The sequence below is a fragment of the Hyperolius riggenbachi genome, chromosome 7, assembly GCF_040937935.1.
Source record: "Hyperolius riggenbachi isolate aHypRig1 chromosome 7, aHypRig1.pri, whole genome shotgun sequence".
Taxonomy (NCBI): domain Eukaryota; kingdom Metazoa; phylum Chordata; class Amphibia; order Anura; family Hyperoliidae; genus Hyperolius; species Hyperolius riggenbachi.
The window spans coordinates 35,489,246-35,505,260 of NC_090652.1; the positions used below are offsets into that span (position 1 = coordinate 35,489,246).

The window sequence follows — 16,015 nt, forward strand, 5'->3', positions numbered from 1 at the left end:
ATTGCCCAGAGCAACCGCAGCTCTTGGCTTCCGATAACACCACAAATAACAAGACACAATGGTTGTTCAGGACAATGCCATCCTGAGCCTCTGACTGAGTAACAAGACAGACAATAGACAGACAGACAGATTGGTTGCTTAACAAACAAGACACACTGGTTGCTCAGGACGACCGCAGTATTGAGCTTCTGACTGAGCAAGGAACAGACAGACAGAAGGTTGCTAGCAAACAAGACACACTGGTTGCTCAGGACAACCGCATTACTGAGCTTCTGACTGAGCAAGGAACAGACAGACAGAAGGTTGTTAGCAAACAAGACACACTTGTTGCTCAGGACGACTGCAGTCCTGAGCTTCTGACTGAGCAAGGAACAGACAGACAGAAGGTTGTTAGCAAACAAGACACACTGGTTACTCAGGACAACCACATTAATGAGCTTCTGACTGAGCAAGGAACAGGCAGACAGAAGGTTGTTAGGAAACAAGAAACACTGGTTGCTCAGGACAACCGCAGTCCTGAGCTTCTGACTGAGCAAGGAACAGACAGACAGAAGGATTGTTTGCCTAGCAATAACATCTACACTGATACAGACAAGACAAACAGGTAGGAGCGTAACTAATAGCAACTGCTGCTACAGTCACGTCCACAATAACAGAACCAGCAGGAATACTACCAGTCACCAACGTGGTGATGGCAGTATCCAAGCTTTCAGGATCAGAAGGACTTCACTGATCCCTGCGGATACGGTGAACATCCAGGAAGGCAAGGAAATGCAAAGCAATACAGAATAAAACTTTCACAGCATGATCCCAGTGACAACTCAGGAAGCTGAACACTATGTCGGGGCAGGCTCTTATGTGGACATCAGCCAATGGAAACAGATATGCAAATTCCCACACAGCTGAATGGTAATCATGCAATCCTGTGCTACCCTGAGTGAAAGCTGCAAGCTGTGTGGGAATGGAAGGAACTCTCATTACAAATGCATGCCAGATTATGCAACCACATGCATGTAAGAAATCCTCAACTGTCTGACTGCAATTCAACTGCAATAAGCCTTAGGTGGATTCATGACAGCATCCTGGGCTACTATGAACTGCAATGTGATTGCAAATACCAAATACTCTTATGGCACTTGCAAACAAAACCAAGCAACCAAATGCAGGCAGAAACATCAAAATTGCTCTGCTGCAGGTCCGCTGCAACCGACAGGAGGGATCCTTACAAAACCCTGAGAATCCCTGATGAGGAAAACTTGTTTCTCCTGTCAGATTTTAACTGCTTAATTTTTTCGCTGTAGTGGTCTTTTAACCTTTCAACTGCTAATTTAACTAGATACTTGCAGGTGCTGCAGGACAATTTATTTTAGAAAATGTAACTTTATTTCTTATCTGTGATATTTCCTTGTTACTAAGTAGTATACTAAAGTAGAGTGTAGGTAAAATTGCACGCATTTTGCCGCATAGCAAGAAAACACATGCCACTACATTTATAATGAAAAACAATGGGCCAATTACAATTTGGGATTTTTTCTGTTCATTTCCACTTCCATATTTGTGTTTCCTGCACATTAACAAAACCAGACAGCTTTCTGCTTTTTTCCTCACATACTACTGGGAGTGCAGAATTATTAGGCAAGTTGAATTTTTAAGGAATAATTTTATTATTGAACAACAACCATGTTCTCAATGAACCCAAAAATCTCATTAATATCAAAACTGAATATTTTTGAAAGTAGTTTTTAGTTTGTTTTTAGTTTTAGCTATTTTAGGGGGATATCTGTGTGCAGGTGACTATTACTGTGCATAATTATTAGGCAACTTAACAAAAAACAAATATATACCCACTTCAATTATTTATTTTTACCAGTGAAACCAAAATAACATCTCAACATTCGCAAATATACATTTCTGACATTCAAAAACAAAACAAAAACAAATCAGTGACCAATATAGCCACCTTTCTTTGCAAAGATACTCAAAAGCCTGCCATCCATGGATTCTGTCAGTGTTTTGATCTGTTCACCATCAACATTGCGTGCAGCAGCAACCACAGCCTCCCAGACACTGTTCAGAGAGGTGTACTGTTTTCCCTCCTTGTAAATCTCACATTTTATGATGGACCACAGGTTCTCAATGGGGTTCAGATCGGGTGAACAAGGAGGCCATGTCATTAGTTTATCTTCTTTTATACCCTTTCTTGCCAGCCACGCTGTGGAGTACTTGGACGCGTGTGATGGAGCATTGTCCTGCATGAAAATCATGTTTTTCTTAAAGGATGCAGACTTCTTCCTGTACCACTGCTTGAAGAAGGTGTCTTCCAGAAACTGGCAGTAGGACTGGGAGTTGAGCTTGACTCCATCCTCAACCCGAAAAAGGCCCCACAAGCCCAAACCAGTACTCCACCTCCACCTTGCTGGCGTCTGAGTCGGACTGGAGCTCTCTGCCCTTTACCAATCCAGCCACGGGCCCATCCATCTGGCCCATCAAGACTCACTCTCATTTCATCAGTCCATTAAACCTTAGAAAAATCAGTCTTGAGATATTTCTTGGACCAGTCTTGATGTTTCAGCTTGTGTGTCTTGTTCAGTAATGGTCATCTTTCAGCCTTTCTTACCTTGGCCATGTCTCTGAGTATTGCACACCTTGTGCTTTTGGGCACTCCAGTGATGTTGCAGCTCTGAAATATGGCCAAACTGGTGGCAAGTGGCATCTTGGCAGCTGCACGCTTGACTTTTCTCAGTTCATGGGCAGTTATTTTGCGCCTTGGTTTTTCCACACGCTTCTTGTGACCCTGTTGACTATTTTGAATGAAACGCTTAATTGTTCGATGATCACGCTTCAGAAGCTTTGCAATTGTAAGAGTTCTGCATCCCTCTGCAAGATATCTCACTATTTTTGACTTTTCTGAGCCTGTCAAGTCCTTCTTTTGACCCATTTTGCCAAATGAAAGGAAGTTGCCTAATAATTATGCACACCTGATATAGGGTGTTGATGTCATTAGACCACACCCCTTCTCATTACAGAGATGCACATCACCTAATATGCTTAATTGTTAGTAGGCTTTCGAGCCTATCCAGCTTGGAGTAAGACAACATGCATAAAGAGGATGATGTGGTCAAAAAATACTAATTTGCCTAATAATCCTGCACTCCCTGTAAATGCATTACTTATTCTATTATTGTTTGGTCACATGTCGTCTTTCAGCCTTTCTTACCTTGGCCAGAAGACTCCAGTGCAGAAGACCCGCCGCTCGCCCGGACCACGCCGGAGACACTGCGGGACCTGCCGCTGGAAGGTAAGCGTATTACAGAGATATAGAAATGAAAAACTGCAATTCCACTACCCCTTACGGCCCTTCCTTACTGGGCCTACAGACACTACTTTTTCTCTTAGGAACTCAGTGAGGCAAAATGTGTTTTACTGTGTGCTACTAAATGGATCTAATACTGAATTCCAGCTGTGACTTCAAGGCCAACCCTAACTATTTAGTTTTGCATGGTTCTTATTCCATATTATTTATGCCCTTTAGTATTGAGAGCTTCTCTGTTAGATTAATGACTTGGACTTTAAACTAAGCACCATCCAAACATCAAGAGCAACAGTACGTATTTTTTTATTGCCTGCTCCAGGCATGCATACATTACACAGTTAAAACACTGTACCACATTATTCAACATGTAGAACATAATTGACCTAAATAGGGGTGAATTTAGAAGCAATAAATAAAAGTGGCTGTACAGATACTGTTTACAACTAGGTCTAAATATCTCTCACTTTCTTTAACCTCCTGGGCGATAATCCCGAGCTGAGCTCGGGGTATGTCGCGCAGGAGGAGTTCTCAGGCCCTGGTGGGCCGATTTGCATATTTTTTTTTTGTTACACGCAGCTAGCACTTTGCTAGCTGCGTGTAACTTCCGATCGCCGCCGCTCGCCGCCGATCTGCCGCTACCCGCCGTGCCGCGCAGCCCCCCCCCCTCCCCGACCCCTTGCGCAGCCTGGCCAATCAGTGCCAGGCAGCGCTGAGGGGTGGATCGGAACTCCCTCTGACGTCACGACGTCCATGACGTCGGTGACATCATCCCGTCACCGACGTTCTGAACGGGATTTCCTGCTTACTCTGATCAGCGAAGGCGATCGTAGTGGGTGGGGGGATGCCCAGGGCTCGCTACATGATTTAAAAAATAAAAAATTTAAAAAAATAGTGCTGCGCCCCCTCCTGGGCGATATAATTGTATTGCCCAGAGGGTTAATGGCCTTACTTGGGTCTAAGACCCTATATTGACATGTTATACACAGAAAAGGGAAGGAACAATATATATCTTCCAAATTATTATAAAAATATCAAACTTTTATTAATTAATCCTTATATAAAATGATGTATCATAAAATAATCTCAGCACATACTCATACTGTATAATGGTATGATTCAATTTGGGTATGACTGTTATGGCCATATGGACTATCTATGACTGATAGGTTGGATTAAATACACAGTATCTTCAATAGGCCACAAAGAGACCTCACAGTCCAATTCACTGAAAAAGTGTATCAGAGTTCCATATATCAGGCAAGGCAAAGTTTAAAAACGAAGATATGGATCACAAAGGGGCCTGCCAGGAAGTTTCCGTCTGCAGTCTTCACCTCCTAATATTGAAAAGGCTAAATTGAAAACATTGGTCAAACAAATGTCCGCCAGGATGCAATCCTTTTGCAGCTTTGACCATGTAATTGGATCTCAGATGTAGCTGTTGGAGATATTCCCGTTTGTATGATGGTGTATACACTTATGCACACTGTATTAGCAGCCAGAAGGTCCAAAGACAGATCCCCAAAGACTGTTCCCGAAGCACAGCCAATCAAAGGGCCCAGGATCAAGTCACCATAGATCGCACTTGGATGTGAGTCCACATCTCCATAGTGTATAGCAATATAAATGACGATCCTCCTTAGACAGATTTTATATCTGCATTAGATCACTTCACCATGAGACAGGGATTAAGTCCCCCAGGATATACTCCTCATGCAGTATCGTCCCCTGAAGTGTCAAATCGATATTCAAAGAGTATCTCATCTGAATTAGTTAACTTCCCCACAATAAATATAACAGTTGCAGTGATCACTTAGGGTAGTGATGGCTAACCTTGACACTCCAGCTGTGGTGGAACTACAAGTCCCATGAGGCATTACAATACTCTGACAGCTCTAAACATCACTCAGTAAGGCAGAGGCGTGAGAGGATTTGTAGTTTTGTCACAGCTGGAGTGCCAAGGTTAGCCATCACTGACTTAGGGTCTCTTCTAGGCATCAAAAGGTCACAGTACTTTAATAATGCAACAATGTGTTTTGCAAATTGATGACAGAAGATAAATATATCACTCATCCAGAGCCAGATAAGTCACAGTGTCCAGTTTAGGTCCATTTGCCATTCACAGTGCAGTCCATTGTGTGCTGTGCTGGGTCTGTTAACGGAGCCCAAAGCCGACCCATTTCACTGGTAAACAACCAGCCTTGTCAGGGCAAGCTCCCAAGTGTGATGTTTTGGAGCCTGATGTCGGCCTAAAATGGTGCTGGGCGGCCGGGAGACGCCACGCTGCTCTATGACCACGCCTCCGCTACGTCACCCTGTGGGATCGAGTGACGTGTGAGAGGAGTGGCTCACACAGTGGCTATTCCAGCTGCTAAAGAAAAGTACTGTATTTTTCGAACCATAAGACACACTTGGGGTTTAGGTTTAGAGGACAAAATACATGAATTTTTTGAGCTGCACTACAGTTAAGAAAAGTGAAAATCCATGCCTAAACTGTTGCAGATTAAGAAGTGCTTGATAGCAGTTCTACAGATAGTGCAGAGTGCAGGCTAGACATGATTTGTGAGGTGCACCTTCCCCCTTCTGAATTCCTCCTCAGAGCCTGCTGCTATCAATACAGCAGATGTATTGGTTACCTCAGCAACAGCAATTCCCCTCACACACTGCACTGTCTGAGAGACTTTCATAGTTCCTCCTATTTTACAACAGTTTTAGAAGGAGACTGCACTATCTAGTGATTTCCTAAGATTTCCTAAAAACCTACCAATATTTTGTCTAATACACTCTTGATAAATGCCCCCCTCTGACTTTTCTCTGCCACTTTTTGGGGGAAAACAGTGTGTCTTATGGTCCGAAAAATACGGCAGGCCCAACTAGTAGAGCACAAAGGCCTATGAGGATGGAAAGGATGACTTTTAGTAAATGGCAAAATAATTTAAGAAAGGATATTAAAGGGTACAAAATATTTGATTACCAATAAACCATACTGTATATATAACAGAATGCCAGCCTTTTTCTCAGCTTATTTACAGCTAAGCAAAATTAAATGTTATGAGTTTAACTACCATAATCATTAACACATAACAGGCAATTCAGAAAATCTAAGCAATTCCCAGAAATGAAAATCTCTTTCACTTTCCTGTTTTATTGGTGTTGTTTTTACTCTATAAAATTTACAGGGAGCAAAGTACAAATATGTAATTGCAATATTTAAAGGGAACCAGAGACGAAGCACCTTCATGTATTTTACCATATATATCAGTGGAAACATTAGAGAAAACACCTACCTTGCTTTTTGTTTCATTCTGCACTGCACAGCTTGCTTCTAATCAGCCCTGATAAAATCCCAGACTGAGCAGTCAGTCTGGCTTTGTTCAGGAATATTTATAGCTCAGTCTGTGTTCTCTCATGTCTTTTCAAGTCCAATCCTGCCCCCTTTTGGCTCTGCTCAGGAATCATTATAGCTGAGTCATTATAGCAAAGCCAGACTGAATGCTCAGTCCGGGATTTTATCAGGGCTGATTAGAAGCAAGCTGTGCAGTGCAGAATGAAACAGAGAGCAGGGTAGATGTTTTCTCTAATGTTCCCACTGATCTACAGTATATGGTAAAATACATGAGGGTGCTTTGTCTCTGGTTCACTTTAAACAATATGCTGGTAAGAAACCTGAAGAATTTAGGGTTTGTAGGCTAGTGGTAGTCTATCTCAGGACTGTAACACACCAAGAGCGCTTGCTGAGTGCTTTTCTGGTCATCAGCGCTTTCTGAGTGCTTTTAAAAAATTGCTCCCATTCACTTGCATTAAAATCGCAGTAAAATTGTGGTACAGTTGCTGTGATTGCGTAAAAATGCGAACGTGAAAATATTTTCGTGATCGCGGCGATTTTAGCGTGATTTTACCGTGATTTTAATGCAAGTGAATAGGAGTGTTTTTTAAAAGCACCCAGAAAGCGCTGATGACCAGATAAGCGCTCAGCAAGCACTCTTGGTGTGTTTCAACCCTGAGATAGATTACCACTAGCCTACAAACCCTAATATCGATAAAACGTAACATTTATTACAAGAACATTAAATAAGCATGTACAGTAAGGTTTCCATATAACGCATCAGTATACATATACAATGGGCAACCTAACACACGTTTCATAGCTGTATGCAATTACTTCATGAGGTTTATGACAATGGAGGTAAAAGCATAGTATCATAAAAATACAGTAACAACATATCCTCCCGGATGCTCAAAGTATCTACTTAATGGAAAATAGATCCAATTGGGTCAAACATCAATAATGCTGTAGACAAAAGTAGTAGCCAACAGGCTGTCACTGGAAAGAATAATCCACGAGTAATGGTGCCTAGGGGCTTGATTCACAAAAGAGTGCTAACTGTTAGCACAGGCGTTTTTGTGCGAATTTTCGCATTGCGCGCGATTGAGCATTTTCGCGCAAAACTATAACGTTTTCGCACGCAAACGCGAAAATTTGCATTTGCGCGCTAAAACGTTATAGTTTCGCGTGAAAATTCGCAATCGTGCGCAATGCAAAAATTTGTGCGAAAACGGCCGTTCTAACAGTTAGCACTCTTTTGTGAATCAAGCCCCAGGAGTGCTTGGTGGACGGTTAATGTGTGTGGCTGGTTGAGTCAACTCCAAGCACTTAGAAGTCAAGGATGGATCTGTTTCAGTCAGAATTTTTTAATAGATCCGATATCCAGCATGCCAGAGAAAAGGGCAGAAGTTATGAGGAAAAATGGTCAACACCGTAAATATTGACTTTTTACACAAATGTTGTCTATCTATGAAATGTTTATCATTGTTCTCTAGTATACTATAGAAACCAAACGAAAAACAAAGCCTCATATTTTTCAAAATACACTCTTTGTGTTACCCCTAAAACTTTTGGTCATGACCATGGCCGGCAATACCACAGGGGCAACCTGGGCAATTGCCCCACGGCCCCTGAGTGGCTCATGCAATGTAGTGACCCACCTGTTCCAGCCAGCGCATGCTCCTCCATATATCCATGGCTTTGTGCAATTCCATTTTTATCCTTGTAGGTGTCACCTCTCCTATATGATATATGTAATAACATGCGCCATGTCACGGAGTTGAGGCGCCCCTGCGAGGATGAAGATGGGAGTTCACTGAGCCATGGACATATGGAGGAGCATGCGTCAGCTGGAACAGATAAGTTGCTACACTACAGTGGCCCCCGAGCAAATTTTGCACCCTCCTAATGCTGCTTTGGTGGTGGGGGTCTGTCAGGGCCAGAGGTGCCTAGTGGTGAATGTGAAATGAACTGGCTCAGATATCCTATAACCTCCTAAATATATGCTGGAAATAAGCATTGCCATATTGCCCAGTGTCATCTCCGCAGGGAGTCTCAGATTGGTGACTATTTACTTCCTGTAGAAGTGGATTAGCCGTGAACAGAGGCGTATCTAGAAGCGTGCAGGCATGGCTTGTGCCATGGGCGCCACTGCACCATGGGCACCCATGGCTGCCCCTTCCTCCCACATGCTCCACCATCATACTGAGAAATGCTGATTGTTTCTTATACTTGGGGGGCTAACTCTAGCAACCTATACTGGGGGGGGGGGGGGTTACTTATAAAGGGGGGAGAGCACTCATCTAATTACTTATGCTGGGAGGGCAACTTAAGCTGGTTGACTACCTATGGGGGGGGCTACCTCTGATTAACAATACTGGGGGGCCAATTCTCACTACGTATCCTGGGAGGCACATCTGGATAATAATACTGGAGGGACACATTCAGAATCATACGGGGCACAATTGGATATGGTGCGCAAATGGATATGGGGCGCAGTTTCAGTTTTTGCCATAGGCGCTATATTACCCAGATACGCCCCTGGCCGTGAATCAGCTCACCTTCCAAATTTAATGCCAGCATATGTCCATTTTAGACGGCAAGATACAGAAAGCTCCCCAGATGCAGGTGTGAACCCAGCCAATCTATTTGGGATTATTGCATGGTCTTGAGGCATTTTATAGCATCGGTGATAGTGATAAACAATTGAGACAAGGCAGCAGGCACGTGCAGAGGGGGGGTGCACAAGCTCCCCCCCCCCCCCCCCCTTTGTGCGATGCACAGTGGCAGGGCCCACTTACCTCTAGAACGGGTACAGTGAAAAATGGCGCCAGTTAAATAATGGCGCCCCCTTCTGCCCGATATTTGTTTAAAACGATATTTATTGTTTTAAAGGTTAAAATAGTGCAGACCTTTTGAACAAAATTTATCGTTTTAAAACTTGTTTTTTTTTGTCCTGCCTGAACGATATTTATCGTTTTAAGCCCTGCTTTGCTGGCATTTGGAAAATGTCTGCCCGCCGACTTTAACGTTTAATAGCAAAGCCCCCTTAAAAGCTAAAAACGCCAAATTTGCAGGGAATGTTAAGAAATTTTTTTTCAAAAAGACCTTATAGTTTTTGAGAAAATCGATTTTGAATATTCTCCTTCTGACCGTGGGAAAATTATACGCCTGCGACTTTAGTGGTTAATAGCAAAGCCCCTTTAAATGCCAGAAACACCAAATGTGTAGGGAATGTTAAGAGGAACAGTGGGAACAAGAAGAAACATTTTTTTTCAAAAAGAACTTATACTTTTTGAGAAAATCGATTTTAAAAGTTCAAAGAGTATCCATTTATATCCCGTAATGTCATTTCTGCGGAAAACAATTCCCGCTGACTTTAGCAGTTAATAGCAAAGTCCACTTAATTCCTAGCAACACCTAATTTGCAGGATATGTTAAAAAGATACCGGGAAACAATATTTAAAAAAAAAAAAATGTTATTTTTTTTTATTTAAATTTTTGTTTTATGTTCTGAGTGTGGGAAATTTTTTGAAAAAAATGACGTGGGGTCCCCCCTCCCGATCCTCTGTAACCCCTTGTCTCCCATGCAGGCTGGGATAGCCAGAATGCGGAGCCCCAGCCGACTTGGGCTTCGCACCCTGAGCTATACCAGCCCACATGGTCCATGGTATGGGGGGCTCCAGGGGGGAGGGGCGGCCAAGCCTTCGCCTCCCCCCGGAGCCCTTGTCCAATCCATGGACAAGGGGCTCTTCCCCACCTGCGGTGCCCCAGGAGGAGGTGGGGGCGACGACTTCCTAGGGGGGGTGTTCATGGTGGCATCTGGGAGTCCCCTTTAAGGGGAACCCAGATGCCTGCCCCCCTCCCAGGAGAAATGAGTATAGGGGTGCAAAGTACCCCTTACCCATTTCCATAAAGGGTTAAATGAAATAAAAACGCAACAACGAGAAAAGTCCTTTAATGTTCTAAATTAACCAGAAAAACGTACCTGTACATTTAAGAAAAAATTCCCACGCCAATTAGGTCCCACAACAGTATCCTCTATCTTGCGATCTTCAGAAATACTTTCCTGTACCTTTAAGAAAAAATTCCCACGCCATTATCCTTGGAAAAGGTCCCGTGCTATAATCTGTTATGTCCCACGACGACAGTATCCTCTGTCTTGCGATCTTCAGAAATACTTACCTGTACCTTTAAGAAAAAAATTCCCATGCTAATTAGGTCCCACAACAGTATCCTCTATCTTGTGACCTTCTGTTACATCTTGATTGAAGATCTCCGCCGCCCCGACGCCACTTACGCCGCCCCCGCCGCACTGCTCTCAGCTATACAGTATAATATGCTCCCTTTGCTGAATCTGTCATTTAGTTTGGTAAGTGAAACTCAACCTGCTCTTCATTATTGTCTGCCTACAAGCGCTCCCCCTGCTGCTGAACATTTAGATGATGCACATTATGTGTTCGCTTCTCGGCCTTTTGGCTAAGATCAAGTGTAGTATCTGTTCTTGAGGTTTTTGGGGGGACCTGGAGGGATGGCGCAGTGGCAGTGTGTCCCTTCTTGTCATAATTCCCCAGAGGCTGATGGAATGGATCTATACCATGGTCGAAGCTGAAAGGCTGAGGGCTTTGCTTAGGCGTACTGCCCCTGGAAGTGGCGCTCCAGGTGCACCTGAAAAAACCTGGGATGTGGCAGATCCCAGGCGGAAGTAGGGTGCTTTGGTCTGTACTGCCCATATGCATAGCGGACTAACGCAGCTCCCCGGCCTTTTGGCTAGGGAGAGTGCGGAATTTTTATAACTCCGGCCGCAAGGTCGGGGCCAGCTTGCTGGCACCGGGGACTTGTCCCCTAGGGACTTCGGTTCCCACCCGGCTCCCTCTCGGGGGAGCCACCCGGACCATGTGGACACGGTTGCCACATGGCCAGGCCCTTTGGGTAACCACTGGGCACGTCGGGGTCCTCCAATCCTTCGGGTGTCGGAGGACTCCAGGATCCTCCAACCCCTCGGGTGTTGGAGGATGCCACCCCCTGAGCCGAAGGCAAAGGGGGAAGGTTCCCTTCGGGGAACACCGGAAGGGCCCTGCTGTTTTGTGGGGCCCGTGGCTGCCCATGCACATTTTGTGGGGGTGCTTTAGGGCACTCACGCTTTTTCCGTGCATGGGCTTTAAGGCCTTGCTTACCTGGGACTCCTGTTGCATGCAAAGAAAGCTTAAAGCTGGCCAAGTCTTCTTAGTACCACATTTTTTATCATTTTTGTATGTAAATAATTTAACGACAATTCCTATCAATCCCCCTAGATTTTTATACATATAGACTTGCAGCAATTTTATTTATAATGACATTTCCTATCATTTCCCTAGGATTTTTATATACATTGATTTGCAGCAATTCTATTATTTATTCACTACTTATTCAATTGTAAAATGGTTTCTAGATGCATACATTTGCAGCATTTTTATTTATGCATGCCTCCTGAATACTAATAACTGTATCAGTTGTCAATACTCCAAATTAATTATAATATATATGAACCACCATTCTAGGTGTGCATAAGTGGATATGAAAGTACGTAAATATGCAATTCATGTGATAATAACGTTATGTTGTATATATGTATATATATGTATATTGTAAGATTCTGGTATGCTAAGGAGCCCTTTTTTTTACTGATGTAGGCACTGTTATTGGCCTGAGGAAGTAGGCTCTGACCAGCGAAATGCGTTGCCTGTGCTACTAATAAAAACCTTTGTTAAATACAAATATTTTTTTTCGTCACTGAGGTCAGCTACCTCAAATTTATTTCCCGTTTTTAAACTGCTTTTAGATGCTTTTATTACACCAGGGCGCCTCTTATACCCTTATTGTTACCTCACCCGTCTGAGGGGTGGGTAAAGACCACACGTGACTTCGAACATGGCGGACATCTGTCCCCTTTCTTTTACCAAGGAGAGCGACCGCATCAAGGTTCCTAGGGACCACCCCGAGTGGAGTCGGGTTTGTTGTCTCCACCTGCTTCCTGTGGTCGGTTGCCCCTCTGCAACCCACCCTTGTGAGTAGTGTCTTACTTTTATTACGTTCTATTGTTTTTGACATACTACACCATTGGGCTCAAACTTTTGTCTCCTGTATCTTTTCACTAGAGGGTGTTTTTGACACCCACATCCCACTACGTGTACAGTAACTAACACAGTACTGAAGCTAATAAACTCACAGACTAACAGTAGAAATTAAGTAAACTAGTACACAACTAACTATAATACCTAACCTACCTAAGCTAGTAGTAGGCTAAGGCTACCTAGGCTAGCAGGCCTAGCCTGCACACAGACCTAACACTACCCTAGCACAGTATACAGTATATACACTACACTAGCTGACTGAACTATAACAATCAAATCCCTATCTAACTATAAAACAATATAATATATGGGTAGAGAATGTGTATGGGAGGTAAAACGCTTGGTTTAACAATAGGAAAGCACTTGCTCAGACACGCAGCAGCACAGGAGATGCTCTCAGTACCGCTCTGTCACACAGCAAGGACGGGCTCCGCAACATGGCCGCCGCCTTATATAGAGGAGGGGAGGGCCAGGCTCCCCTCCTCTGATTGGTTGCTAGGGCCTTGGCTGGAGGCCTTCTGATTGGTCCAATGATGTCATCCCGCGGTAACCGAAGCCGAATCACGTGATCACGCGAGATCCGGCCAAATTCAAAAGTCACTATTCGGGTACAATTGAATTTGAATTTGGCAACATCATCGCTATTCAAATTCGACTTCGGCAACCACGAAAATATACAGGATAATTCGGGTACATTCGAATTCGAGAGTCCTGATGAGCAACTCTGGACACAGCAAACATGTGGAAGAAGGTGCTCTGGTCAGATGAGACCAAAATTTAACTTTTTGGCCAAAATGCAAAACGCTATGTGTGGCGGAAAACTAACATTGCACATCACTCTAAACACATCATCCCCACTGTCAAATATGGTGGTGGCAGCATCATGCTCTGGGGTTGCTTCTCTTCAGCAGGGACAGGGAAGCTGGTCAGAGTTGATGGGAAGATGGATGGAGCCAAATACAGGGCAATCTTGGAAGAAAACCTCTTAGAGTCTGCAGAAGACATGAAACTGAGGCGGAGGTTCACCTTCCAGCAGGACAAGACCCTAAACATAAAGCCAGGGCAACAATGGAATAGTTTAAAACAAAACATATCCATGTGTTAGAATGGCCCAGTCGAAGTCCAGATCTAAATCCAATCGAGAATCTGTGGCAAGATCTGAAAACTGCTGTTCACAAACGCTGTCTATCTAATCTGACTGAGCTGGAGCTGTTTTGCAAAGAAGAATGGGCAAGGATTTCAGTCTCTGGATGTGCAAAGCTGGTAGAGACATACCCTAAAAGACTGGCAGCTGTAATTGCAGCAAAAAGTGTTTCTACAAAGTATTGACTCAGGGGGCTGAATAATTACGCACACCCCACTTTGCAGTTATTTTTTTTTTTTTTAATGTATGGAATCATGTATGGTTTTCGTTCCACTTCTCACATGTACACCACTTTGTATTGGTCTTTTACGTGGAATTCCAATAAAATTGATTCATGTTAGTGGCAGTAATGTGACAAAATGTGGAAAACTTCAAGGGGGCCGAATACTTTTGCAAACCAATGTAGGTGCACGATAAACATGCTTTTTTTTCCTCTTTTTTTTTCATTTCAAACATCTTTTATGGGTTTGCCACAAATCTGGCAACAGATAACATTTTAGGTTACTAGAACAGAACACCATTCACGACTATAAAAATAAATGATTGTAGTACACACAGTACCGTGCTGTTTGGATTAAACATACAATATAATAATGCAGAAAGATTAACAATACATTTAAGGGGATATAACACATTTTCTAAAACATACCTTAAGGCCTCTTTCACAGTAGGATGTTGCGTTTTGATGCGACGTTAAAGTCGCAACGTAAACTACCAACGCAACGTCCCAAAAATTTTACAATGCAACTCTATGACCTGTTATGGTCGCATACAGTAGGCATACAGGCAATGAAAAGTATGCTTCCAGGTCATTACTGAGCATGTGCAAACAGTCCAACGCAGTTAATAACGTGTATAACGCACAGCATGCAGCACTTTCTAATAACACTACACATTACAGACAAACGCAATGTGTGCACTGTGAATGTTGCACAGACTTAGTATTGCTGTGCGTTAGTACACGTTAAAACTTTTTCTAACGTGCAACTTTAACGTCGCACTGTGAAAGAGGCCTAAAGGAAAATTCAGGTTTGTTGTTGTATGAAAAGTGCCTGTGATGTAAACATTTAGAGATACATTAAACGGAACTCAAAATGTTATAGGGGCACTATGGCGAAAAACTGTCAATTTAAAATATGTACAAACATATACAAATAAGAAGTACATTTTTTCGGGAGTAAAATGGGCCATAAATTACTTTTCTCCTATGTTGCTGTCACTTACAGGAGGTAGTAGAAATCTGACAGAAGTGACAGGTTTTGGACTAGTCCATCTCTTCATAGGGGATTCTCAGGGATTTATTTATCTTCAAAAGCACTTAGTGAATGGCATTTGCTCTGTCCAACTGCCAAAAAACTGTGTAGCGAGCAGGAAAGCTGGCCACCATCATTGTTTAAATCCTTTTTAGGGAATATCTTTTAAAAGAATAAAAGCCTTGCTGAGAATCCCCTATGAAGAGATGGACTAGTCCAAAACCTGTCACTTCTGTCACATTTCTACTGCCTACTGTAAGTGACAGCAACACAGGAGAAAAATTTGTGGCTAATTTTACTCTGGAAGAAACGTACTTCCTATTTGTCTCTGTTTGCACATATTTAAAATTTTACAATTTTCTGCCATAGTGCCCCTTTAACCACTTGAGGACCACAGTCTTTTCGCCCCTTAAGGACCAGAGCCTTTTTCTCCATTCAGACCACTGCAGCTTTCACGGTTTATTGCTCGGTCATACAACCTACCACCTAAAGGAATTTTACCTCCTTTTCTTGTCACTAATACAGCTTTCTTTTGGTGCTATTTGATTGCTGCTGCGAGTTTTACTTTTTATTATATTCATCAAAAAAGACATGAATTTTGGCAAAAAAATGACTTTTTTAACTTGCTGTGCTGACATTTTTCAAATAAAGTAAAATTTCCTATACATTTGAGCGCGAAAGTTATTCTGCTACATGTCTTTGATAAAAAAAAAAACCATTCAGTGTATATTTATTGGTTTGGGTAAAAGTTATAGCGTTTACAAACTATGGTGCCAAAAGTGAATTTTCCCATTTTCAAGCATCTCTGACTTTTCTGCGCACCTGTCAGGTTTCATGAGGGGCTAAAATTCCAGGATAGTACAAATACCC

At 42.9% G+C, this 16,015-nt stretch overlaps 1 protein-coding gene and 1 pseudogene across 1 annotated transcript in view; both read left to right on the top strand.

The window, feature by feature from the left end:
- The first annotated feature begins 3,237 nt into the window (after nt 1-3,237).
- LOC137525476 (peptidyl-prolyl cis-trans isomerase G-like) overlaps nt 3,238-16,015 on the top strand; it is a 309,707-nt gene continuing 296,929 nt past the window's right edge. Inside the window, exon 1 of the mRNA XM_068246576.1 lies at nt 3,238-3,298. The gene's annotated coding sequence lies outside the window, so the exon portion shown is untranslated. The remainder of the gene's footprint in view (nt 3,299-16,015) is intronic.
- Nucleotides 11,095-11,231, top strand: LOC137526269 (U2 spliceosomal RNA; annotated as a pseudogene).